Source organism: Limanda limanda, chromosome 1, assembly GCF_963576545.1.
Source record: "Limanda limanda chromosome 1, fLimLim1.1, whole genome shotgun sequence".
NCBI lineage: Eukaryota > Metazoa > Chordata > Actinopteri > Pleuronectiformes > Pleuronectidae > Limanda > Limanda limanda.
In genome coordinates, this window is record NC_083636.1 from 7,129,792 (window position 1) to 7,157,777 (window position 27,986).

General features: G+C 41.7%; 9 non-coding genes across 9 annotated transcripts; all 9 read right to left on the reverse strand.

Moving 5' to 3' along the window:
* Positions 1 to 4,081: 4,081 nt before the first annotated feature.
* LOC133014653 (U2 spliceosomal RNA) lies at positions 4,082 to 4,272 on the reverse strand. Its single transcript, XR_009681466.1, has one exon. It is a non-coding gene; the product is annotated as a U2 spliceosomal RNA (small nuclear RNA).
* Positions 4,273 to 5,328: 1,056 nt separating this feature from the next.
* LOC133014689 (U2 spliceosomal RNA) lies at positions 5,329 to 5,519 on the reverse strand. Its single transcript, XR_009681474.1, has one exon. It is a non-coding gene; the product is annotated as a U2 spliceosomal RNA (small nuclear RNA).
* Positions 5,520 to 6,586: 1,067 nt separating this feature from the next.
* Positions 6,587 to 6,777, reverse strand: LOC133014731 (U2 spliceosomal RNA). Its single transcript, XR_009681483.1, has one exon. It is a non-coding gene; the product is annotated as a U2 spliceosomal RNA (small nuclear RNA).
* A 1,067-nt stretch (positions 6,778 to 7,844) lies between these two features.
* Positions 7,845 to 8,035, reverse strand: LOC133014804 (U2 spliceosomal RNA). Its single transcript, XR_009681491.1, has one exon. It is a non-coding gene; the product is annotated as a U2 spliceosomal RNA (small nuclear RNA).
* A 1,065-nt stretch (positions 8,036 to 9,100) lies between these two features.
* On the reverse strand, positions 9,101 to 9,291 carry LOC133014703 (U2 spliceosomal RNA). Its single transcript, XR_009681479.1, has one exon. It is a non-coding gene; the product is annotated as a U2 spliceosomal RNA (small nuclear RNA).
* Positions 9,292 to 10,439: 1,148 nt separating this feature from the next.
* Positions 10,440 to 10,630, reverse strand: LOC133014695 (U2 spliceosomal RNA). Its single transcript, XR_009681476.1, has one exon. It is a non-coding gene; the product is annotated as a U2 spliceosomal RNA (small nuclear RNA).
* A 1,067-nt stretch (positions 10,631 to 11,697) lies between these two features.
* Positions 11,698 to 11,888, reverse strand: LOC133014898 (U2 spliceosomal RNA). The gene has a single exon (XR_009681511.1). It is a non-coding gene; the product is annotated as a U2 spliceosomal RNA (small nuclear RNA).
* Positions 11,889 to 12,954: 1,066 nt separating this feature from the next.
* Positions 12,955 to 13,145, reverse strand: LOC133014925 (U2 spliceosomal RNA). Its single transcript, XR_009681515.1, has one exon. It is a non-coding gene; the product is annotated as a U2 spliceosomal RNA (small nuclear RNA).
* Positions 13,146 to 14,210: 1,065 nt separating this feature from the next.
* On the reverse strand, positions 14,211 to 14,401 carry LOC133014682 (U2 spliceosomal RNA). The gene has a single exon (XR_009681472.1). It is a non-coding gene; the product is annotated as a U2 spliceosomal RNA (small nuclear RNA).
* Positions 14,402 to 27,986: the final 13,585 nt, after the last annotated feature.

Genomic DNA, 27,986 nt, shown 5'->3' on the forward strand with positions numbered 1-27,986 from the left:
CCATGTCCTGGCAGAGAACTGTGGACCCCTGTCTGAGACGATGTCCACCGGGATCCCATGCAACCGGAAAACGTGCATGACCAGAAGGTTCGCTGTCTCCAGGGCGGATGGAAGCTTGGATAGAGGGATGAAGTGTGCCGCTTTAGAGAAGCGGTCAACGATTGTAAGGACCACTGTATTGCCTTCAGAGGAAGGAAGGGCTGTGATGAAGTCCACCGCAATATGCGACCAGGGGCGGTGAGGGATGGGTAGAGGGCGCAGCAGTCCCGCAGGGGCCTGATGTGAAGCCTTGCTTTGGGCACAGACAGAACAGGCAGCGATGAATTCCCTGGTATCCGCCGCCATGGAGGGCCACCAGAACCGTTGTTGCAGCAGAGCCAGGGTCCCCCGGACACCAGGATGGCAGGCAATCCGGGAGGAGTGTCCCCACTGCAGAACTGGAGACTGGTGAGACGACCAGATACTTATGGAGGAGATGATTAGATGAGATTGGGTGCAGGTGTGCCTCGTCCGCATCAGCAGGAGCCAGCCACGCCCCCTACCACACACCACATGCAACACAGAAAGGAGGGAGGAGACAAAACCACACAACACCACAACCACAACACAATCCCAACAGAAAAGTATGTCATGGTCCAACCATGCCCATGTAGGGAGTCTCGCTACATGGCCTTGGACCGCCCCCCACCATCATCTCACTGGCTCCGGGGAGAGACGGTGGAGCTAGCATTAGCATTAGCATTGGCGCTGACGGAGCTCCATGGCTCCATCTGCCGGGGAGACGGCGCTCCAGCGGAGATACATAATTTATCTTCAATTTGACAAAATATTTCCGCCAGTTTGTGGTAAATACATGTTTGGGAATGGGGTTCCTATACATATAGTTCCAGTGTGTGCCTGGAAGGAGTATAATGCAAATCTTACGGTCCTATGACCCTTAGCTTGTCTATAACGCACCTTTAGGTGAACTGTATATTATTAAGCCGGAACAAATTAGCTTTGAGCTGAGGTTGTGGATGTCATAGAGTTTAACAGATGAACTAAAATGTCGTTGGGGTTCCTCTTTCCATAGCTGACAATTTGAAAAATATAGCATAGAGTCAGCCTCATCCTTTAAATGCGATTATTATAGAGTGAAAAGGGGACTTCCACCAAAACAGCTCCACACACAAGCTTGATGTTCTTCCATACATTTCCCCATCTAGTTGGCTATACATTATCATGGCTGCTTATTATCTCTCATGTCATAAAAATAGTTTTGCGGCCCTGCATACGACCTTTGAATGCTGCGATCCCTGTGACCCGGAAAACCTGCGTAACCTACAAGAAGTCTACATGTACACCACACTATTACTGTCATTCACTGTCCAGCTGCAGCTATGTGCTGATCGTCGTTGTAATGGAGGATCCTTTGTCGCGTTGGCATCGGATGATGAGGGACCACGACCGAGGCGGCAGCTGATAATGGATTCTAACTGGCGGCGGTGGACAATGACTGTGGATTATAGTGGATCCCATCCTGATGCTGGATCGTGGTCTTGCTGCTGGCCAGAGACTGTGATTGCAGCGGGACTGCCTGACACATAGTATTGAAAAATGTTTAGCCTAATGGATGCTGCTAAAAATCCTGATGATGTTTTCTTACACCTGACATCTATTGCACTTCTGTCCGTCCTGAGAGAGGGATCCCTCACATGTGGCTCTCTCTGAGGTTTCTACATATTTTTACCTGTGAAAAGGGTTTTTAGTAGTTTTTCCTTACTCTTGTTGAGGGTTAAGGACAGAGGATGTCACACAATGTTAAAGCCCCATGAGACGAATTGTTATTTGTGAATGTGGGCTATACAAATAAAACTTGATTGATTGATTGATTGATTGATGTGGAGCAGACACTTCCCCCTCACCTCCTGCTGACTGTGTTTGAGAGGACATGTGATTTCAGAGTCATGTCCCTAACACAAGTTGTATCAAATGTTCTCCCGGTGGTGGATAAGTGATGTGCATTCCATGTTTGCTTCCAACCACACATCCCATTTGAAAACAATCTGTTCTCTGTCTGTAAATTCAACACAAATCAAAAACAACAAGAATCCTTGTGCGTTAGTAGTCTCTGCACTACTTATCTTAAGCACTTTAGATACTTTTAAATGTTCTGTCAGATTTTCTCTCCAGGTGCATGAGGCTTTGCACGGATCAGTATAATTGTACTGTGGATTACCAGGGACTCTAGACTCCTTCTCTTTTCAAATGCCTTGCCTCGGCTATGACGCAGAGTTGCACCTCTTTGCACGAGCCAATGACTCACCACCATATTCCTGTCTCAGTGAGAAGCACCTGACACCAGATAACTGCACAACGTGACTCCTGAAAGCAGAATCAGAATTAAAGTAGGTCAAAGGGCAAATAGTCTCCCCGTGGATGATAAAAATAAATTACACTGAGGAGAGTTATAATGGTGACATCATCATGTTGTGTTTTAATGATATGCCAAAAATTGGTTTGTTGGGGATACAGAAATAAGTTATATTCTCTTTAGCAATTACTTGTGCACAATTTGAAAAAGAGTGGGATGTGTTGTATGTACAATAATATTAAGATATTCTAAAAGAAAAGATGTAAAAGACGTTTACCACTCAATTCTATGTGCTAAATTCTCATGGTATTTCAGAAGATAAATGGTATAGTCCACAAAAAGCTACGTCCCTCTGGAATACCTTCCACACTGCAATAGAGTTTGTTTACAGACATTATGCAGAGTTTAACTGGAAACACTATCTACCACTTTGGTTTGACTTGTCTCCAACATTCAGACGTCCACTGCAGAAAAGCTCGACTTTTACACCCACAGTGCCTGAAATCAACCAGAATGCAAAGCAGCTACAAAATGGATTTACTAATGTGCCTGTGACATTAAGTGTAGTTGTCTTTTCCTGTTTTAATACTTGTCGTCAAAACAATAAGGACGGCGTGGCTCTCTTCTTTATTTTAATGAATTGAAGGTATGGCATAATGATGTGTTTTATGTTTGTTAATGTTTTCTTAAACATTTTGATAAACTTGTTTAATAATTGTGTGACCTAATACAACATGTTTGTTTTATAAGGCTGCCTTTAGGCAGAATATTTCAGGTCACTGTTTTTCCCCACATTTAGATTATTTGACCTTGTTTAGATTTAGTTTCTTTCTGATTAATTAGTTTGATTACTGGTTACTTTGTTTTATTTTGTTCTGATTTTTGGTCTTTGGGCAATGTGCAATATGGTTGACGGGTACTGTGCAATCCTGGTTTAATGGCTTGAATATTGGGGAGTTATTGGCTCCATGAACTAGAAACCCTCTTCTGTTATTTCATTGTATAATATCGCTTGCAGTGATAATCCACTGGTGCAATCACACCAGTGTTGGGATTCTTAAAGTGTGCTGTGCTTGTTTAATGCATTATATTTTAGCTTTGTTAAATTGGGTCTGGAGCCTTTAACTTCTCTCTTTTGAATCTGTTATTTATATCAAGTACAGGCCAGTACTCCATCCTTTGCACATTATCCTGTGCTGTTTTATCAGCCTTTTTAAATCATTTGTACGAATTGAATAAATTGTATATTTCTGGAATCCTCAGCCTCCCGTCCCGTTTATTCTGGATATATGTGGTGAACCCGATTGGCATTCAACTGTCACCCTAAACTTTTGACCACTACATATACTTCCAGAAAATCTATATGTCCTCGTGCAAGTACATTTCTTTACAGATATGTTTTCTGTCTGTAGTGACGGCTGTTTATTATGTATATCTAGTCTGTATTTGTATTAAATTGCCTATTCTATACTCTTACATGTGATCTTAGTGTGTCCTAAAGTTGCGAACAGAAAAAGGCAGTGGCTCAGTAAGATTCTATTAATATTCCCTTTGAACTTTCAATAAATTGATAATAAAATATTTGTAAAGCACTTCTTATACAAATAAAGTAGCGTTAAATGATCTGATATACCGACCTATGCCCAACAGCTAATACATGTCATGTAATGACTTGAAATAAATCATTGTGCATCCCTGTGGATCGTTGCTTAGTTTTCAACAGAATTAGGGGGGTGCACCGTTCCTGGAGGTACTGCAATACCAGGTCGATGCGTGGAGTGGACGGAGCAAGCCCCTATTCCATCTCCCAGTTCCAAAAATCAATTTAATATATGGTCCCCGGGTAGGGGACGTATCAGATATTAAACTGATAAGAACAGATACTACACTTGATCTTAGCCAAAAGGCCGAGAAGCGATACTGAACAATTGCCTGAGGAATCAAACCGGTTCTCCTCCCAGTCCCCTTCACTCAGAGGTCTGAAAACACGTTCTTAACACAGTCCGTCAAACTGGAACAAAATAAGTCACTGAATCACTGGGAATACAACGATCTGACAAGTGAAACAAATACAGAAATAAGTGTTTCATACAAAGGGTGACAAAGATTGTTCACATTATTTCTTGTTGTAGATTTTCCATCATGCAAATCTGCATTTACATATGAAAGGCTGAACTAAAATCGTTTTTTAACTAATTTAACTCCGGAAAAAACACACAGCAGCTCAACGGTCAGTTCATGTGACTCAAAGCTGAATCAGACTGAAATAAAAGTGGCTTAACCCACATCTGGAATTCAAAAAAAATAACTAAAACCTTCAAACTACATGTTTCAGCTGCTGCCTGAGTTCTCCTTTCGACAGCTTCCCCAAAACTTCCGCCACAAAACCTTCCCAAAAAAGTTTTAATGCTTTACCTTAAATGTCCAACACGTTTTCACAAAAGTAATGCACTAAAGTATGTTATTAGGAAATTATACCCATTGATATATATATATTTTTTATATATAAATAACAATTGCCATTTTACTACTAACATTTTTATTGTATACCTCATCTTCCAGTATACTTCCAGAATATCTAAATGCCCTTGTGCAACTATCCTGTACGCACTTCCCTCTAGTACATCTCTTTACAGATATGTTTTCTGTCTGTAGTGACGGCTGTTTATTATGTATATCTAGTCAGTATTTGTATTATAATGCCTATTCTATACTCTTACATGTGATCTTAGTGTGTCCTAAAGTTGCAAACAGAAAAAGGCAGTGGCTCAGTAAGATTCTATTAATATTCCCTTTGAACTTTCAATATATTGATAATAAAATATTTTTAAAGCACTTTTTATACAAATAAAGTAGCGTAAAATGATATGATATACCAACCTATGTCCAACAGCTAATACATGTCATGTAAGTAGAAACTTGAAATAAATCATTGTGCATCCCTGTGGATCGTTGCTTAGTTTTCAACAGAATTAGGGGGGTGCACCGTTCCTGGAGGTACTGCAATACCAGGTCGATGCGTGGAGTGGACGGAGCAAGCCCCTATTCCATCTCCCAGTTTCAAAAATCAATTTAATATATGGTCCCCGGGTAGGGGACGTATCAGATATTAAACTGATAAGAACAGATACTACACTTGATCTTAGCCAAAAGGCCGAGAAGCGATACTGAACAATTGCCTGAGGAATCACACCGGTTCTCCTCCCAGTCCCCTTCACTCAGAGGTCTGAAAACACGTTCTTAACACAGTCCGTCAAACTGGAACAAAATAAGTCACTGAATCACTGGGAATACAACGATCTGACAAGTGAAACAAATACATAAATAAGTGTTTCATACAAAGGGTGACAAAGATTGTTCACATTATTTCTTGTTGTAGATTTCCCATCATGCAAATCTGCATTTACATATGAAAGGCTGAACTAAAATCGTCTTTTAACTAATTTAACTCCGGAAAAAACACACAGCAGCTCAACGGTCAGTTCATGTGACTCAAAGCTGAATCAGACTGAAATAAAAGTGGCTTAACTCACATCTGGAATTCAAAAAAAATAACTAAAACCTTCAAACTACATGTTTCAGCTGCTGCCTGAGTTCTCCTTTCGACAGCTTCCCCAAAACTTCCGCCACAAAACCTTCCCAAAAAAGTATTAATGCTTTACCTTAAATGTCCAACACGTTTTCAAAAAAGTAATGCACTAAAGTATGTTATTAGGAAATTATACCCATTGATATATACATTTTTTTTTTTTTATATATATATATAAATAAAAATTGCCATTTTACTACTAACATTTTTATTGTATACCTCATCTTCCAGTATACTTCCAGAATATCTAAATGCCCTTGTGCAACTATCCTGTACGCACTTCCCTCAAGTACATCTCTTTACAGATATGTTTTCTGTCTGTAGTGACGGCTGTTTATTATGTATATCTAGTCAGTATTTGTGTTATATTGCCTATTCTATACTCTTACATGTGATCTTAGTGTGTCCTAAAGTTGCAAACAGAAAAAGGCAGTGGCTCAGTAAGATTCTATTAATATTCCCTTTGAACTTTCAATATATTGATAATAAAATATTTTTAAAGCACTTTTTATACAAATAAAGTAGCGTAAAATGATATGATATACCAACCTATGTCCAACAGCTAATACATGTCATGTAAGTAGAAACTTGAAATAAATCATTGTGCATCCCTGTGGATCGTTGCTTAGTTTTCAACAGAATTAGGGGGGTGCACCGTTCCTGGAGGTACTGCAATACCAGGTCGATGCGTGGAGTGGACGGAGCAAGCCCCTATTCCATCTCCCAGTTCCAAAAATCAATTTAATATATGGTCCCCGGGTAGGGGACGTATCAGATATTAAACTGATAAGAACAGATACTACACTTGATCTTAGCCAAAAGGCCGAGAAGCGATACTGAACAATTGCCTGAGGAATCACACCGGTTCTCCTCCCAGTCCCCTTCACTCAGAGGTCTGAAAACACGTTCTTAACACAGTCCGTCAAACTGGAACAAAATAAGTCACTGAATCACTGGGAATACAACGATCTGACAAGTGAAACAAATACAGAAATAAGTGTTTCATACAAAGGGTGACAAAGATTGTTCACATTATTTCTTGTTGTAGATTTCCCATCATGCAAATCTGCATTTACATATGAAAGGCTGAACTAAAATCGTTTTTTAACTAATTTAACTCCGGAAAAAACACACAGCAGCTCAACGGTCAGTTCATGTGACTCAAAGCTGAATCAGACTGAAATAAAAGTGGCTTAACTCACATCTGGAATTCAAAAAAAATAACTAAAACCTTCAAACTACATGTTTCAGCTGCTGCCTGAGTTCTCCTTTCGACAGCTTCCCCAAAACTTCCGCCACAAAACCTTCCCAAAAAAGTATTAATGCTTTACCTTAAATGTCCAACACGTTTTCAAAAAAGTAATGCACTAAAGTATGTTATTAGGAAATTATACCCATTGATATATACATTTTTTTTTTTTTATATATATATATAAATAAAAATTGCCATTTTACTACTAACATTTTTATTGTATACCTCATCTTCCAGTATACTTCCAGAATATCTAAATGCCCTTGTGCAACTATCCTGTACGCACTCCTGTACCTCAAGTACATCTCTTTACAGATATGTTTTCTGTCTGTAGTGACGGCTGTTTATTATGTATATCTAGTCAGTATTTGTGTTATATTGCCTATTCTATACTCTTACATGTGATCTTAGTGTGTCCTAAAGTTGCAAACAGAAAAAGGCAGTGGCTCAGTAAGATTCTATTAATATTCCCTTTGAACTTTCAATATATTGATAATAAAATATTTTTAAAGCACTTTTTATACAAATAAAGTAGCGTAAAATGATCTGATATACCAACCTATGTCCAACAGCTAATACATGTCATGTAATGACTTGAAATAAATCATTGTGCATCCCTGTGGATCGTTGCTTAGTTTTCAACAGAATTAGGGGGGTGCACCGTTCCTGGAGGTACTGCAATACCAGGTCGATGCGTGGAGTGGACGGAGCAAGCCCCTATTCCATCTCCCAGTTCCAAAAATCAATTTAATATATGGTCCCCGGGTAGGGGACGTATCAGATATTAAACTGATAAGAACAGATACTACACTTGATCTTAGCCAAAAGGCCGAGAAGCGATACTGAACAATTGCCTGAGGAATCACACCGGTTCTCCTCCCAGTCCCCTTCACTCAGAGGTCTGAAAACACGTTCTTAACACAGTCCGTCAAACTGGAACAAAATAAGTCACTGAATCACTGGGAATACAACGATCTGACAAGTGAAACAAATACAGAAATAAGTGTTTCATACAAAGGGTGACAAAGATTGTTCACATTATTTCTTGTTGTAGATTTCCCATCATGCAAATCTGCATTTACATATGAAAGGCTGAACTAAAATCGTTTTTTAACTAATTTAACTCCGGAAAAAACACACAGCAGCTCAACGGTCAGTTCATGTGACTCAAAGCTGAATCAGACTGAAATAAAAGTGGCTTAACTCACATCTGGAATTCAAAAAAAATAACTAAAACCTTCAAACTACATGTTTCAGCTGCTGCCTGAGTTCTCCTTTCGACAGCTTCCCCAAAACTTCCGCCACAAAACCTTCCCAAAAAAGTATTAATGCTTTACCTTAAATGTCTAACACGTTTTCACAAAAGTAATGCACTATAGTATGCTATTAGGAAATTATACCTATTGATATATACATATTTTTTTTTTTATATATATATATATAAATAAAAATTGCCATTTTACTACTAACATTTTTATTGTATACCTCATCTTCCAGTATACTTCCAGAATATCTAAATGCCCTTGTGCAACTATCCTGTACGCACTTCCCTCTAGTACATCTCTTTACAGATATGTTTTCTGTCTGTAGTGACGGCTGTTTATTATGTATATCTAGTCAGTATTTGTGTTATATTGCCTATTCTATACTCTTACATGTGATCTTAGTGTGTCCTAAAGTTGCAAACAGAAAAAGGCAGTGGCTCAGTAAGATTCTATTAATATTCCCTTTGAACTTTCAATATATTGATAATAAAATATTTTTAAAGCACTTTTTATACAAATAAAGTAGCGTAAAATGATCTGATATACCAACCTATGTCCAACAGCTAATACATGTCATGTAATGACTTGAAATAAATCATTGTGCATCCCTGTGGATCGTTGCTTAGTTTTCAACAGAATTAGGGGGGTGCACCGTTCCTGGAGGTACTGCAATACCAGGTCAATGCGTGGAGTGGACGGAGCAAGCCCCTATTCCATCTCCCAGTTCCAAAAATCAATTTAATATATGGTCCCCGGGTAGGGGACGTATCAGATATTAAACTGATAAGAACAGATACTACACTTGATCTTAGCCAAAAGGCCGAGAAGCGATACTGAACAATTGCCTGAGGAATCACACCGGTTCTCCTCCCAGTCCCCTTCACTCAGAGGTCTGAAAACACGTTCTTAACACAGTCCGTCAAACTGGAACAAAATAAGTCACTGAATCACTGGGAATACAACGATCTGACAAGTGAAACAAATACAGAAATAAGTGTTTCATACAAAGGGTGACAAAGATTGTTCACATTATTTCTTGTTGTAGATTTTCCATCATGCAAATCTGCATTTACATATGAAAGGCTGAACTAAAATCGTTTTTTAACTAATTTAACTCCGGAAAAAACACACAGCAGCTCAACGGTCAGGTCATGTGACTCAAAGCTGAATCAGACTGAAATAAAAGTGGCTTAACTCACATCTGGAATTCAAAAAAAATAACTGAAACCTTCAAACTACATGTTTCAACTGCTGCCTGAGTTCTCCTTTCGACAGCTTCCCCAAAACTTCCGCCACAAAACCTTCCCAAAAAAGTATTAATGCTTTACCTTAAATGTCTAACACGTTTTCACAAAAGTAATGCACTATAGTATGCTATTAGGAAATTATACCTATTGATATATACATATTTTTTTTTTTATATATATATATATAAATAAAAATTGCCATTTTACTACTAACATTTTTATTGTATACCTCCTCTTCCAGTATACTTCCAGAATATCTAAATACCCTTGTGCAACTATCCTGTACGCACTTCCCTCTAGTACATCTCTTTACAGATATGTTTTCTGTCTGTAGTGACGGCTGTTTATTATGTATATCTAGTCAGTATTTGTGTTATATTGCCTATTCTATACTCTTACATGTGATAAGAGTATAGATTCTATACTCTTACATGTGATATCTAGTCAGTATTTGTATTATAATGCCTATTCTATACTCTTACATGTGATCTTCGTGTGTCCTAAAGTTGCAAACAGAAAAAGGCAGTGGCTCAGTAAGATTCTATTAATATTCCCTTTGAACTTTCAATATATTGATAATAAAATATTTTTAAAGCACTTTTTATACAAATAAAGTAGCGTAAAATGATCTGATATACCAACCTATGTCCAACAGCTAATACATGTCATGTAATGACTTGAAATAAATCATTGTGCATCCCTGTGGATCGTTGCTTAGTTTTCAACAGAATTAGGGGGGTGCACCGTTCCTGGAGGTACTGCAATACCAGGTCGATGCGTGGAGTGGACGGAGCAAGCCCCTATTCCATCTCCCAGTTTCAAAAATCAATTTAATATATGGTCCCCGGGTAGGGGACGTATCAGATATTAAACTGATAAGAACAGATACTACACTTGATCTTAGCCAAAAGGCCGAGAAGCGATACTGAACAATTGCCTGAGGAATCACACCGGTTCTCCTCCCAGTCCCCTTCACTCAGAGGTCTGAAAACACGTTCTTAACACAGTCCGTCAAACTGGAACAAAATAAGTCACTGAATCACTGGGAATACAACGATCTGACAAGTGAAACAAATACATAAATAAGTGTTTCATACAAAGGGTGACAAAGATTGTTCACATTATTTCTTGTTGTAGATTTCCCATCATGCAAATCTGCATTTACATATGAAAGGCTGAACTAAAATCGTCTTTTAACTAATTTAACTCCGGAAAAAACACACAGCAGCTCAACGGTCAGTTCATGTGACTCAAAGCTGAATCAGACTGAAATAAAAGTGGCTTAACTCACATCTGGAATTCAAAAAAAATAACTAAAACCTTCAAACTACATGTTTCAGCTGCTGCCTGAGTTCTCCTTTCGACAGCTTCCCCAAAACTTCCGCCACAAAACCTTCCCAAAAAAGTATTAATGCTTTACCTTAAATGTCCAACACGTTTTCAAAAAAGTAATGCACTAAAGTATGTTATTAGGAAATTATACCCATTGATATATACATTTTTTTTTTTTTATATATATATATAAATAAAAATTGCCATTTTACTACTAACATTTTTATTGTATACCTCATCTTCCAGTATACTTCCAGAATATCTAAATGCCCTTGTGCAACTATCCTGTACGCACTTCCCTCAAGTACATCTCTTTACAGATATGTTTTCTGTCTGTAGTGACGGCTGTTTATTATGTATATCTAGTCAGTATTTGTGTTATATTGCCTATTCTATACTCTTACATGTGATCTTAGTGTGTCCTAAAGTTGCAAACAGAAAAAGGCAGTGGCTCAGTAAGATTCTATTAATATTCCCTTTGAACTTTCAATATATTGATAATAAAATATTTTTAAAGCACTTTTTATACAAATAAAGTAGCGTAAAATGATATGATATACCAACCTATGTCCAACAGCTAATACATGTCATGTAAGTAGAAACTTGAAATAAATCATTGTGCATCCCTGTGGATCGTTGCTTAGTTTTCAACAGAATTAGGGGGGTGCACCGTTCCTGGAGGTACTGCAATACCAGGTCGATGCGTGGAGTGGACGGAGCAAGCCCCTATTCCATCTCCCAGTTCCAAAAATCAATTTAATATATGGTCCCCGGGTAGGGGACGTATCAGATATTAAACTGATAAGAACAGATACTACACTTGATCTTAGCCAAAAGGCCGAGAAGCGATACTGAACAATTGCCTGAGGAATCACACCGGTTCTCCTCCCAGTCCCCTTCACTCAGAGGTCTGAAAACACGTTCTTAACACAGTCCGTCAAACTGGAACAAAATAAGTCACTGAATCACTGGGAATACAACGATCTGACAAGTGAAACAAATACAGAAATAAGTGTTTCATACAAAGGGTGACAAAGATTGTTCACATTATTTCTTGTTGTAGATTTCCCATCATGCAAATCTGCATTTACATATGAAAGGCTGAACTAAAATCGTTTTTTAACTAATTTAACTCCGGAAAAAACACACAGCAGCTCAACGGTCAGTTCATGTGACTCAAGCTGAATCAGACTGAAATAAAAGTGGCTTAACTCACATCTGGAATTCAAAAAAAATAACTAAAACCTTCAAACTACATGTTTCAGCTGCTGCCTGAGTTCTCCTTTCGACAGCTTCCCCAAAACTTCCGCCACAAAACCTTCCCAAAAAAGTATTAATGCTTTACCTTAAATGTCCAACACGTTTTCAAAAAAGTAATGCACTAAAGTATGTTATTAGGAAATTATACCCATTGATATATACATTTTTTTTTTTTTATATATATATATAAATAAAAATTGCCATTTTACTACTAACATTTTTATTGTATACCTCATCTTCCAGTATACTTCCAGAATATCTAAATGCCCTTGTGCAACTATCCTGTACGCACTTCCCTCTAGTACATCTCTTTACAGATATGTTTTCTGTCTGTAGTGACGGCTGTTTATTATGTATATCTAGTCAGTATTTGTATTATAATGCCTATTCTATACTCTTACATGTGATCTTAGTGTGTCCTAAAGTTGCAAACAGAAAAAGGCAGTGGCTCAGTAAGATTCTATTAATATTCCCTTTGAACTTTCAATATATTGATAATAAAATATTTTTAAAGCACTTTTTATACAAATAAAGTAGCGTAAAATGATCTGATATACCAACCTGTGTCCAACAGCTAATACATGTCATGTAAGTAGAAACTTGAAATAAATCATTGTGCATCCCTGTGGATCGTTGCTTAGTTTTCAACAGAATTAGGGGGGTGCACCGTTCCTGGAGGTACTGCAATACCAGGTCGATGCGTGGAGTGGACGGAGCAAGCCCCTATTCCATCTCCCAGTTCCAAAAATCAATTTAATATATGGTCCCCGGGTAGGGGACGTATCAGATATTAAACTGATAAGAACAGATACTACACTTGATCTTAGCCAAAAGGCCGAGAAGCGATACTGAACAATTGCCTGAGGAATCACACCGGTTCTCCTCCCAGTCCCCTTCACTCAGAGGTCTGAAAACACGTTCTTAACACAGTCCGTCAAACTGGAACAAAATAAGTCACTGAATCACTGGGAATACAACGATCTGACAAGTGAAACAAATACAGAAATAAGTGTTTCATACAAAGGGTGACAAAGATTGTTCACATTATTTCTTGTTGTAGATTTCCCATCATGCAAATCTGCATTTACATATGAAAGGCTGAACTAAAATCGTTTTTTAACTAATTTAACTCCGGAAAAAACACACAGCAGCTCAACGGTAAGTTCATGTGACTCAAAGCTGAATCAGACTGAAATAAAAGTGGCTTAACTCACATCTGGAATTCAAAAAAAATAACTAAAACCTTCAAACTACATGTTTCAGCTGCTGCCTGAGTTCTCCTTTCGACAGCTTCCCCAAAACTTCCGCCACAAAACCTTCCCAAAAAAGTATTAATGCTTTACCTTAAATGTCCAACACGTTTTCACAAAAGTAATGCACTATAGTATGCTATTAGGAAATTATACCTATTGATATATACATATTTTTTTTTTTATATATATATATATAAATAAAAATTGCCATTTTACTACTAACATTTTTATTGTATAACTCATCTTCCAGTATACTTCCAGAATATCTAAATGCCCTTGTGCAACTATCCTGTACGCACTTCCCTCTAGTACATCTCTTTACAGATATGTTTTCTGTCTGTAGTGACGGCTGTTTATTATGTATATCTAGTCAGTATTTGTGTTATATTGCCTATTCTATACTCTTACATGTGATCTTAGTGTGTCCTAAAGTTGCAAACAGAAAAAGGCAGTGGCTCAGTAAGATTCTATTAATATTCCCTTTGAACTTTCAATATATTGATAATAAAATATTTTTAAAGCACTTTTTATACAAATAAAGTAGCGTAAAATGATCTGATATACCAACCTATGTCCAACAGCTAATACATGTCATGTAATGACTTGAAATAAATCATTGTGCATCCCTGTGGATCGTTGCTTAGTTTTCAACAGAATTAGGGGGGTGCACCGTTCCTGGAGATACTGCAATACCAGGTCGATGCGTGGAGTGGACGGAGCAAGCCCCTATTCCATCTCCCAGTTCCAAAAATCAATTTAATATATGGTCCCCGGGTAGGGGACGTATCAGATATTAAACTGATAAGAACAGATACTACACTTGATCTTAGCCAAAAGGCCGAGAAGCGATACTGAACAATTGCCTGAGGAATCACACCGGTTCTCCTCCCAGTCCCCTTCACTCAGAGGTCTGAAAACACGTTCTTAACACAGTCCGTCAAACTGGAACAAAATAAGTCACTGAATCACTGGGAATACAACGATCTGACAAGTGAAACAAATACAGAAATAAGTGTTTCATACAAAGCGTGACAAAGATTGTTCACAGTATTTCTTGTTGCAGATTTCCCATCATGCAATTCTGTATTTACATATGAAAGGCTGAACTAAAATCGTCTTTTAACTAATTTAACTCCGGAAAAAACACACAGCAGCTCAACGGTCAGTTCATGTGACTCAAAGCTGAATAAGACCGAAACAAATGTGGTTTGATCCAAATGTGAAATTCAGGGAAAACGACAAAAAGCAATCCCCGCATCCGCATTGAACCACTTCCGGTTTCTTGTGCTGCTAGTTTGTGGGTGCTTTACATCCTGACTGCTGCCACCTACTGTCCTGGAGTGTGAAGTACACGTTGACAATAACTCCTCAGTTCATTTGTCATTGCTGCTCCCCTCATCGTGATTGATTGACACATTGTCTTAATTTTCCAGTATGTTGCTCAAAACAGTAGGAAATAAATCAGATACAAACAGGAATTTAAGAGTGGTTAGATTTCCCATCATGCAATGCTGTGTTTCCTAATGAAAGGCTGGACTAAATTTGTCTGTTTTATCTAACTCCAAAAAACAGCTCAACTGTCAGTTCAAGTGACTCAAAGATTAATCAAACTGAAAAAAGTGTGGCTTGATACACATCTTAAATTAAAAAAATAAACAACCTCAAAGAACATTTCCCCCGATGCATGGGACCCCTTCCTGTTTCTTTCTTTACCCACTTCCTGATGTGTGTACAACACTTGCATCAATCTGTTTCTCTTACAGTATATCTGTATTTTTTTTGATCGATGAGGAAAAAACAAGGTGAAAAACAGCAACAGTAGATAATATGCAGAGTGGATTTTCTATTGAGGGAAGCATGTCTGACAATGTGTTTTGCTGCAGTGATGTCAAAGAGTGGACATGTTGTTAGTGCACCAGAGGTAAACGGCTTGTAGCAGCAGCAGAAGTTCTCTCTAACCAACCACTTCAACACCAGGCTTCCTTCAGCCCATCAGAACTGACCCCTGCATCTTTGGCAGGACTTTACATGGTAATTTGCATGGGGACGAGGCGGTGGATAGTGAAAGGGTTTCTAAGGGGGTCTGACCGTGGGGCCTCTCCCTAAAAGGCCCTCCCGGGGGTCAGTGAGGAAGCTTCACAGAATGCTGTGTGTCTTGGCAGGAATAAAGTATAGATCCAAGCAGTGGATGCAATGAGAATGATCTGACGGTGAGACAACTGAGTGAGACAGACAGACATCCCTCACATTCATATTATTACATTTCAGTCCTGTATGTTTAATTGTCATTTTCAATTAAACTTGTTTTGTTCATATTTCTTGTGAGTAACTGAAAGCCTCTTTTCATTGAACTTTCACTGTTTCAGACTGCAAACTCTTGTAACTCACAGCGCACCGTACAGTTTGTGCATATTTTCTGTTAGTGTTTTTTAAACCCAAAAAATGCCAAGTGAGGCAGGAGATGAAATACACTACCAGATTATTTTAGGTAAACACTTAGCATCTCATGTCAACTTTTCTTTTAAAGCAATTTCTATACTCTATAATTGTTTTGTTTTCAATATGTAACTGATTCATGTCTTCCTCTGTGTTGTCACATTATAATTGTGTCATTACTCAGGACTTAGTGGTGGAGATTTAGGAACAGACAAAAAACCCTATTTGGAACAGATGGCCTTGTTTTATTGTAAACAAGCAAAGCCGAACACTATACATTTATACACAAATTATTAACAGAAAGCCTTGTGATAACCATACGTGGTCTCCACTCCATTAACAAATTTACATGGGTCTCTTCGGACCATTCTCCTAGATCTACTTCCGTCCCTGCCGGCTCTCTGTCTGCCTGGGGGACTGAGGAGCAGGCTGCAGGACAGGGTGTTGGGCACGCTGAGGGGTGGCAGAGGCGGAGGCAGGGGAAGTTATTGTGGAGGAGGAGGTTGCCTGGGTGGCAATGATGTACAAGGTTGGCCTTAGTGTGTGGCAGCCTGATCAGAGGCCTCCTCAGGGAGAGGGACAGTGAGAGGCGGCCGAGGCTGAGGGATAAGCGGTGCTGAGCGGAGCAGACTTTTTAAATTGGTCAAAAGTTTGACCCCATGCAGCTCCTCCATGCACCATCCGGCATCGGGCAGCTGCTGCCTTTCTTCACGCTCATCTTTCCACTCCTCTTCAAGACTCTCTGTCCCATTGGAGGCATCGGGATCCCGGCCCACGTCTTGCGGCAGCACGGCACCTCTCTGCGAGTACAGGTACTCCAACCCAATGGGCTCCCCTGAACAGAGAGTCAAAAAAGAATTGTGGTTTCTACATGTGGCCTGGGACAGCCTGTGTGTGCCTGTATGCAATATGAGTTCTTAGGTTACCTGTGTACTCGCTCAGCTGTATGTAATTCTTAAGCAGCGTCCGACCCCAGAGCCTTTGGCTGAGCTGGTTGACTTGGTTCTCCAGCTGGGTACTGTTGCCACACAGCATCTTCTTTGGGTTTTCCTCCAGTGCTGCTCTGGCGCAGTTTTCATTCCACCTCACCAGGCCCTCCAGCAGGTACACCTGGACGTTGAGGGCGTGGGCAAACCTGCCTGTCACAGGACAGAGAGACGGAGAACATTAGTCTCTCACACACACACACACACACACACACACACACACACACACACACACACACACACACACACACACACACACACACACACACACACACACACACACACACACACACACACACACACACACACACACACACACACACACACACACACACACACACACACACACACACACACACCCACACCCACCCACCCACCCACCCTCGGGTGTACGCATTTCACACTCACGTGGAAAGAACCTGCACATGTGGCGGTGGAATGACTCCAGGGAGGTGGAGCCGCGGGCACAGCGGAAGATAGGGAGCATGACCCCCCCCATGGTCACCTCCCCTGTCTTTGCATACAGCTCCACTCCTGGTGGGTCCTGGATGCAGTGGAGATGACGACGCTGTGCGCTCCACACCTCCTCCATCTTGACATGGTCGATGAAGGGGATGCCCATACCGTCAGTCGCCACCCAGAAGTAGTGAAGCACTTCCTGAATGAGCCGCTCTGTCTCCAGCACACCCCTTGTGTGGCGGCGGCAGTGGGAGGCGAGCTCCTTGGACGTCAGCTGGACGTAAGCGTCTCTCCCCTCCTCAGACTGCTTGGCCTCCTCCAGGCGGCTCAGGTCGCTGCTGTCCCACTCAAAGATGGCAGTGGACAGATGCGTCATGAAGAGGCTGCACAGCTGGTGGTTGTCGGCGTTGAAGCCCGTTCTGAAGCGCTGCATGAAGTGCCAAACATCCAGCCGCAGGACCAGCTGCTCCCACTCGCCGAACAGGGCTGCGACCTTACAAAACGAGCAAAAATACATTTTGAGCTTTCTGCAGTCAGTCTAGGAATTAAAATGGGTGGCCGACTTTAGAGGTGGGCATCTTCACTAGCATCCCGATTGGATTCACATTCACTATTTCCTATTTTACAGCACAGGGCCGCTTTTTCCTCAACAATCAGTCAGACAAACATGAACTCTGTTTTTATTTAGAAAGTGCTTTAAAAAGTATTATAGACCGTTACAACAGTTGTGACTATTTCAGACTATAACAGTAAGTGAATGACGGTGGTCAGTGCTCTCCCCACTGATTTGACGTCCTCTCTGTTTACACTTGTGTGCTGCAACTAAGGTTTAAAAAGGACAAACTCCGATTTTAGCCTTTAATGTATTAAGGTGCCCCCCCCCACTGGCCACCCCTTGGCAGAAGCACAGCAATAAGGGACAGTACTCAGCAGGTCAACAAGTGACTCTGCTCCTCTGATATTTTCTTATCACTCACACTTAGAACTGATCCTCATAATTCATATATATGCTCCTGGATAAACACCACGTTATGCTGTAATCTGTGGAGTGTGTGTAAATGGTAAATGGATTTGTATTTTTATAGCGCTTTTCTAGTCTGATGATGACCACTCAAAGCGCTTTACAGTACAGTTTCACATTCACCCATTCACACACACATTCATACAGTGCATCTATTCACAGCACTTTGTTATTCTATGGGGGGTCATTCAGGGTTCAGCATCTTGCCCAAGGACACTTCGGCTGCAGATAGTTCAGACTGGGGATCGAACCGCCGACCTTCAGGTTGGAGGACGACCACTCTACCCCTCAGCCACAGCCGCCCACACTGTGTGTGTGTGTGTGTCTGCTCGACTCTGTCCCTCCTCACACACAAACTGATAATCACATGTATTTTCGCACATACGGTACCTTGGACTGTCCAACGGCTGCACAGCAGTCCCGGGTCACGTACAACACCCGAGGAGGGGCCTTTCCGGCGTCTTTGTAACGCTGCACAAGTCCAGTCGCCATGGGCAACAGTCCGTCCCCCTCTGAGTCAGTGAGAACTGACATGAGCACCTGCCTGTGCTCGTTGCCCACGTTAGTGAACCAGGCAGCATCTCCCGCAAGCTTCGTCATCTGAAAAGGAAAATAAAGAGACATGGCAATGTTACATCTCGTCATAACTCTTAAAAGTGGTATGTCCTGTGATCATGCATCTTATGTTTTACTATTATTCCTAATCATTCACAACATCCATAATAATCAAAAGCTTGCCTTCTTGGTGGAGTCCATCTTTAGGATGTCTCCGCAGATGGACGTGGCCCTGGCTTTAGTCTCCTCCAGTTGATTGAGGCCCTCCCTCACATAAAGTGAAATCAGACAGCGCACGCTGGGTAACGGGTGCATGGGGGGTAAAGACACCTGCTGCTGAGCCACACCCGGTACTTGAAGCCTGTCGAGCGTGCCAATGTAGATCACCGACTGCCGCTCCCACTCTCCAATGTGCTGAACCTCCAGAATGTGGTGGAGGCTAGACAAAGTGTAGCATTTCAGCATCCCAATCACTTTCTTGTCGCAAGACCACCTGTGGGGGGGGGGGGGGGGGGGGGCTACGGTCAGCTTCATTAAAAAACATAACACTGTGTGAGTGAAACTTTCCCTTAGTTTAAAGAGTGAGATGACAAGGTTTTCATATCTCTCCTTACTTGTACGTGAGAACAGCTGGAAAATGACTCCTGTTTGCCATCTCCACCTGTTCTAAGATGTCCTGCGCCCACGCCGCATACTTCCTCTCGCAAGACCCGCATTCCAGGTGCTCTGTGCCTATGAAGTACCAGCTGTCAAGATCCAGGACCCTCCGGACAGTCTTGTAAAGACCAGCGCAGGTAAGTCTGCACCCACAGTTGGGGCACGTGAGCTTGCAGGCCCACATCTGGTAGGGCGCCCACAGGAAGAACCTGCACTGGTAGAAGACATGGGCGGGGGGGGGCTCCGTGTAGATGTGCGGTTTTTCCGGGGGGTTCCACCAGAGGGCCAGCTCACTGGTGAGGACGGGCCGATTGTCCGCGTCCCTGGTGAAAAGAGCCTGGCCCACCCAGTCCTGCTGTCCCTCTGGCAGTGTCTGCCTCCAGCCCTCAGGCAGCAGCTTCAACAATAAGATCACATATCAAGATTAAAATCAAGCAGCCAGTATGGACAACTACTTACAAGTCTGCACACATGTAAACAATTCCCTTTTACCTGTGCGCCAGTGGACAGCGGTGGAGTGGGGGGCAGACCTGGTCCATGGTCTGCAGGGTGGAGGGAAGGCACGGGGGGGCGAGCAGCAGAGACTGGAAAACACAGACTCTCAGTTGTCACACGGTCACAGCTGCTATACCAACAGGGATGATTAAAGTCAAACACACACTCACGCTGAGCGTTGACCTCCACCGTGGCTGCGAGGAGCTCGTCATCCGACTCTTCTGAAGAAGGACCAGCAGATGCGGCGCCTGCGTCAGTGCAGAAGACCAATTAATGTGTGTATTAACATTTGAAAACACTACTCGTGAGCTGCATGCATGGTTCATGCACATTTTGACCAAATGGATTGACCCTTCAATAACTTTAAACCAAATTTCCATGACCAAACATTTTGTGAAATCCCGGTGTATACATGAAAGTGACAATTTAGTATTTAAGCTAATAATACATAAGCTAACAATGAGAATTCCAAAGCATACAGTATACCTTAAATGACACAAATGCTTGAGACAATAGTTTGATTTAGGTCTTTGTCTGTTGTAAATAGGGTTGCAAAATTCCGGGAATATTCAAAGTTGGAAACTTTCCATGGGAATTAACGGGAATATACGGGAATTAACGGGAATAAACAGGAAATGTTGTGGGTAATTTATACTAACTGTATTTACCTTGTCATATACAGACATAAATATAAACATTTTGTTTTGTCATAGGCTGATTTGAGCCCTGAGGAAACTTTGGGCACTTGACTATATGCTTCTGCATCGTTGTGGCATTCTTAACATAGGTCTTTGCACAGTATTTGCAAATGTACACAGCCTTTCCTTCTACATTGGATGGGGTGAAATGCCTCCACACATGAGATGGTGCACGTGGCATTGTTCTGTAGAATAAGATGAGAAAAAAGTTGGTAAAAAAAAGCTAATACAATGCCAGAGATATAAATAGTTAGCCAAACAATTGGAATCGTCTGTAAACATATTTTACAATTGATGGATAAATGAATGGAAATAGGCTAGATGAACATGTGAACAATCCTTAATCAGCATGCCAATAAATTTTCCCCAGTAATATCATTGAAACTTACCTGACTAGTCCTTCACACTACAGCAGGGCTATTACACTACAGCAGGCCTCAATAGCCCTGCTGTAGTGTAAAGGATGCTGGGAATTATCTGTGCATGTGATGGAAGAATGCTGCATTCAATACATCTTTAAAATAGAGTTTTGAATGATGTTTTTATTGCTCAGCATTTAATTTGCATTTTTTTTTTTTTTTTTTTCAAAATTCCCGAGCCAAACTTCCCATGGAAAGTTTCCGGAAATTTACCGGACACTTTCTGCCCCTTTGCAACCCTAGTTGTAAACCATGACATGTACTTTTCCATTAATAGCCAAGCATGGTTGAATCTACACTTCCCTGGCATAGTGCTTAATCCTGCCTGCTTCCCCCACAGAACTTTTCAATTCGGCAGAGTGAGGGCAGCCCCGGCTGTTCTCACCGGACCCTCGCGGGTCAGCTCGCGATTCTCCGCTTGTTGTTGTATGGAACCCGTTCAATGTCAGGGTTCGGGGGTAAATGATGATGGTCCTCATAGCCCCCCCCCCACCCCTCTTTCTCTCTCTCTCTCTCTCTGTGTGCTTGTAGTGGGGGGGGGGCAGATGGGGACATTTAATAATGAGAGGAAATTTCAAAGTTCTCAGTTACAAAGTGTTTTTATGGAGAGTGTTAATGTTGCCATCATTAAGGGTTTGAATAACAAGGCACCGATATCCTGCATGGTTTCACGGAGGAAAAAGACACGCAGACGTAATCGGTGTTTACCGGAACCGGAAGTGACTGGTACTTCCGGTTAGTCATTAAAAAAAATAAGGGCACATATTAATAATCGTTTGAATAATCGTGATTTCGTTTTTGTCCAAAATAATCGTGATTATGATTTTTTCCATAATCGACCAGCCCCAATTTTGAGCGTATTTCCTTTAAAAGCATATGAATTATTTAAAAGTAAGCGTAAATGAACGACTTGAAAATAGGAATATTACAAATTTCCATGACTTCTCCAAAACGTTGGGGATTTTTTTTTTTCAAGCACTTTTTCAGGCCTTGAAATATACATTTTACAATTCCATGACTTTTCCAGCTTTTTCATGACCGAAGGAACCCTGTACATGTGAACAGACCGACAGATCTTACTCGATGGAGGCTGTGGAGCCAGCTGCTGAGTGGGAGGAGCCACCGATGCTCCGGCTGGTGGCCCCTCCTCCGTGTCCCGGCCGAGCACGTACACCTGCAGGTTGTGCTTCGGGGTCCCCTCCTTGACATCCACTCTCCTCAGCCGCTTCAGGTAGCTGCAGACATGATAACAACCAAAGAAAACATTAGCGGACAAGTCCTCTCACATGGGGTCTCATTTATAAAACAGTGCGTAGGATTCATACTAAAAGTGTACGTAAGCACAAAAGCCGGAAATGGCGTACGCAAAAGAAAATCCCGACTTATAAAACGTGTGCGCGCACACCTGAACGCAATGTTGGCTTTATAAATCACAGTCCACCTGAAACCTTCGTACGTGGATCTGCCTCCAAATCCGCCCTCCACTAGGGCTGCAACTAACGACTATTCTGATAGTCGATTAGTCACCGATTATTGAAACGATTAATCGACTAATCGGATTATGAATGACACAAATTCTCAATTGCTCTTATTTAGCAAACAGCTTTTAAATTTAGCTTGAGGTTGTTCGAGGCATGTGATGACTGAAAATAAAGGCAATAAAGATTGATACTTCATTCAAAAAAAATGTCTTTTAATAAACTTTGTTGCATATAAGGGTACTGTTGACACAAAAGCAAAGACAAATCAAGTTTTTGTCCATTTAAAAGCAAGGACAGGCAAAGTGCTAATAAAACAAATAAATTAAAAATCAAGTATTCATTTTTCCTGTTAACAAAAATGACAGGGAAAGTAACAGCAATAAAAACATCAACAAACGAAACTACAGTCTTCTTCAGACTAAATTAATTGTGATTAAAAAAAGACGTTTGTCAGGCAATAGGATAACATTTCGCTTTTAAACTCGTTCAAAAAAAGTTTAAACCATATTTTTGTAATGGATGCTAGAATCCTGCGCGCAGGTATAAATGTTTAAATGTAACATCGCAACGAGGCGAGTCCGCATCGTCTCCGTTACGATGTCACGCGTGCCTCCTCCTCACATGCGCGTGTCCTGCTTCCATGGAGAGCAGGTCCGCCGCACAAATACTGCAGTTAGTTTTTTTTGGGCTGTTACGGGTGAAGTTCTCCCGAACTTTTTACTTTCTGGTGCGCGATGCTGCTGCAGCGGAGGACGCCATTGGTCCTTGTTTTGACGCTATTGCACATGCGCGACTTTCAGAGATAGGAAGGAAGCGAGATGGCTCACTCCTCAGCTGCTTTCATCAGCACCTCCGGTAAAACGACGTTTAGTTCAACTGCACGGCACGAGAAACACGCGCTATGACGTAACCAACGAATCATCGACGAGTAAATTCGTCGGCGACTATTCTTGTCATCGATTTTTGTCGACGACGTCGACTAATCGTTGCACCCCTACCCTCCACACGCCCACTTTCAACCATAAATGGTCAATGCAAAGCACGGCGTGAATATTAAATAATGCCGCTGACCAATGGGTTTCCGACATTAGTCCTGACGGAGTCACGGCATCAAGCGATGTGAAGAGGAAGTTAAACTTTCTGAGACTGACATCGAGGAGTCTGTTAGTGAGGTGGAGGTGAAGAGCGACTTTATGGGACAGCAGTGATGTCACTAATAAAGAAAATACACTGATACTCTGCCGCTGCTGCTGTGGATAACACACTGTGTGAGAGTGAAGACGATAGAAAGATCAGAGCCTGAAGTTAAAAAAAAGATCACAGATCAATAGAATCTATATCAGCTGGTCAGAGATTGCTGAACCCTCTCTTCCTCCTCGTCCTTCCATTCACATGCACACATTGAGCAGAAGCCCGCACCGGTGTCACAGCTGTATTTATCTATTTAGAGCATCGGACCGATTCCCTCACACCAGTGGATCCTCACTTCCTCTGGGATATTATTTGTAAAGTTTCTTCATTTCTTATAAGTAATCTCCAGTGCGCTCTGTGGCATGATGGCTCAGTCCCGTTCACTGCAGTGATCTGATGATACACGCAGTGTTTGAAGATATTATTAAAACCTATTAATGACCCGGCTCTGTAACTCCGCTGTTAAATGGAATCTAAACGTTATTTGCTGTAAGTTGTTTTATATATTATTTAATTAAAAGGTTTGTGTGGAACAGATATGTTGCGCGTGCAAAACTAAGCTGTTGGCTTTATTGTAAATGATGAATTGGATCAATATTCTGCTTCAGTTCACCACCTCACGTCTGCGTAGCCATGGGTCAGAGTTTGTGTGGATTTACGCACATTTTTCCGTCAAGTTTGTTTCTGTAAATCCCAAAGTTTGCGTGAGAAGTGACGTACGCACGTTTCAGACCCTCATTCCCTGCACAGGAAGTGACGACACTTACCGACGACACTCCCTGCTGGTCGACTCGTACAGGTCTCGGAATGTCAGCTCGGCGAACACTCCGAAGCCCACCAGCGTCTGGTCCTGGCCTCTCACGGACAAAGACCCCTCGGAATCCATTCTGTGAATAAAATTAGAAAAGAAGCAAAAGTATTGTTTTAACGAACCACTGGACAACCCTGGAAACCCGAAGTGATACCCTGCCATCGGAGTAGCATGTTTAACGGAGATGCTAATGCTACAGCCGACTGACGTTCACATCCTCCCGTTGAAAAGTTCGCAAAACACGATAAAACAACCATCGTTCCCAATAAATAACCAACAACTATGAGTTACATCGCCAAACCATGAAAACTACAAGTATGAAGGACACGGACGTTAACCGTTAGTTACTCACGTGTCGCACTTGGCCGCTTTTGGAAGTGAACTGCACGGAAGGAAGCTGCAGAGTAACCGGAACAGCCCAGGTAGCGGAGGGACAGCAGCCAGTCCGAGAGCGAGGATCTAATTCGGACCAAGCCAATCGAGGTTTGCCAGAATCTGGAGTCGTGCGATTCGCTGAGGGTCATGAGAGACGAGCCAACAGGAGAGATGTGGGCGTGACGACAAGAGCAGGACAACGGTAGGAGGAGGGGCTTAGAGGAAGCTGCTCACGTGTTCCGGCTCCGCGACTCCCGAGTGTCCCGCCCCGACAAGGGGGGGATGCAAGAGTCATAATTTAGATCCGATGGTGTCTGTTTTTGTGTGTCTGGTTGTGAGTGTGTGATTGTGTGAGTGTGTGTGTGTGTGTGTGTGTGTGTGTGTGTGTGTGTGTGTGTGTGTGTGTGTGTGTGTGTGTGTGTGTGTGTGTGTGTGTGTGTGTGTGTGTGTGTGTGTGTGTGTGTGTGTGTGTGTGTGTGTGTGTGTGTGTGTGTGTGTGTGTGCGTGCGTGCTGTGGGCGTGTGTGTGCGTGTGTATGTAAGACAATGAGTGAGAGACAGACAGACAGACAGACATCCCTCACATTCATATATTATTACAACATTTCAGTCCTGTGTGTTTAATTGTCTTCTTTTGCTCATATTTCCTGTGAGTAACTGAGGGAACAGCATTTTTTTATACCCACTAACTGTTTGAAAGTGTTTTGTTTTCAACAAAATATTTAAGTGATTCATGTCTTGCTCTTTGTTGTCAAATTATAATTGTGCCATTGCAGAGGACTTGGTTGTGGATAGACAAAATTCACAATTTGGCACACACAGCCTGGCTTAATTGTAAACAAGCAAAGCTCAGCAGTCAACACTATACATCTATGCACCAATTATATACAGAAAGCATTGCAATCACTATCAGTGCATGGTTTCCACCCTATTTACAAATTTACAAGGCCCTCCTCTCCTTCTTGATCTACTTCTGTCTGGTTGCTGACTACGATGGTCTGTGAGATACAATAAATCCAATGGCTGAGCCTGGGTGAACACCTTCTTGATCATGGTATCTCCACTGCCAGGTAAATATGAGTTGTGCAGCCCTATGCGTTAATTAGTTATCAGCAACAAACCATAATTTCACAGCAGACCTGAACTGCTCAGTATCACTGCTGTGACAGAGGATGAGAGATGATCCGGTTCGTGGCGTCATGACAGAGAGGGATCAGAGCTGCTGGTGAACAGGATGAGGCGACTCATCTGGAGGAAGAACTGAGAGAGAAAGAGTGGAGAGAGTGAAAGAGAGAGAAAGAGGAGGGAGGGAGAGAAAGAGGAGGGAGGGAGAGAAAGAGGAGGGGGAGATAGCTAGAGAGAGAGAGAGAGAGAGAGTTGGGGGAGAGAGAAAGAGGAGTGAGAAACATATAGGGGGAGGGGAGGGTGACAGAGAAAGTGGAGGAAAAGAGAAAGTCGAGGGGAGAGAGACAGAATAGCGAAAGGGAGAAAGAGGAGGGCGTGAGCGAAAGAGGGGGGAATGAGAAAGAGGAGGGGGAGAGAGAGAGAGCAAGAGGATGGAGAGAAGCAGAGAAAAGTGGGAGCGTAGGTCACAGTAAGTCTCAGTTTTACAACTTGGAGCAGCAGGAGTGAGCCTGATCTCTGGTGAGTAACCACATGTTGAATGTGCTTGCAGCTGTGGCACATGACAGTGACACACCCTCTTCTTACCTTATCTCTGTCTGTGTCTCTGTCTGTTCTCTAACTTCATGTCCTTCTGCAGGTTGTGAATGTTGTGGCGTTGGTGTAACTCTGTTAAACAGGAGAACATTTTGTCCTATTTGCACTTAAACTAGTTTCAAACATTTGAAAGACAAAAATTGGAAGTAATTATGTATTCTTGAAAAAGTCAACCACATTTTTTCACATTAACATTTTCCTGCAGTGTGGGTAGCTTTGGGTTTGGACACCCATCCCCCCACTCATTCAAACACACAGCCCTGTACAGCGATCCCTATTAGGACTTGGCATTGTCTTCCATTCTTTGTCCACACCGTGACTAAACATTATCCTGAGCATTAACCATGACCAGTTAATGCCTCAACCTTACATTAACCTAACCTCAATTCATGTATCACTAACCTTAACCAGGGCCTCAGAAGTGAAGAGCTGCCTCAGTAGGACCAGGCTTTGGTTCCCATTAGCTCTACTGCTCCTGACAAAAAATGACACACTTTAGAAGTCCATGGTTTTCATTATGGGAACAGATTCATGAGCCCACAAAACCAGTAATAGAACGTCTCACTCACACACAAATACACACACACACAAAATAATTTGCCACTGTCTAGGAACTGTTTATGTTTTCCACTACAGCTTGTTGTCACATAATAAAAAAGATTCCTGGAGCCATATTACCCAATGATATTTTGTTATAAGTTTCGGCATTCATATTCATTTTTGGAACATTTCTCAGAAATAGAGAATGTGCAAAGCATTGACAATGTGACTGTAGGGGCCATGAGATTCGTGGTCATGATAGATGTGAGACAGAAACAATGTTTGGCTTGAGTGAATCATCAGTTGTTGGAAAGCAGGCAGGGGACACTACGCTGGAGCATGTCAGGCCCCGTGGATCTGAAGCTAAGCAGTTCCAGATGTGGCCGGCTGCTCTAAACAGCCACAAACAAACCAAACTGTTGAAGCTCAGAGTGAGTCAGCATGTTTCGGAAGACACGGGGGAAGCAGACGGTCTGGGCGTCACCTTTAATCTGAGGTGTCACCACTTCACGCTTGATGCACAAACGATGAAGTTAATGAAACCCACAGTTTCACAGTGATCCTGTTAAATTAACATCGATCACAATGAGGCC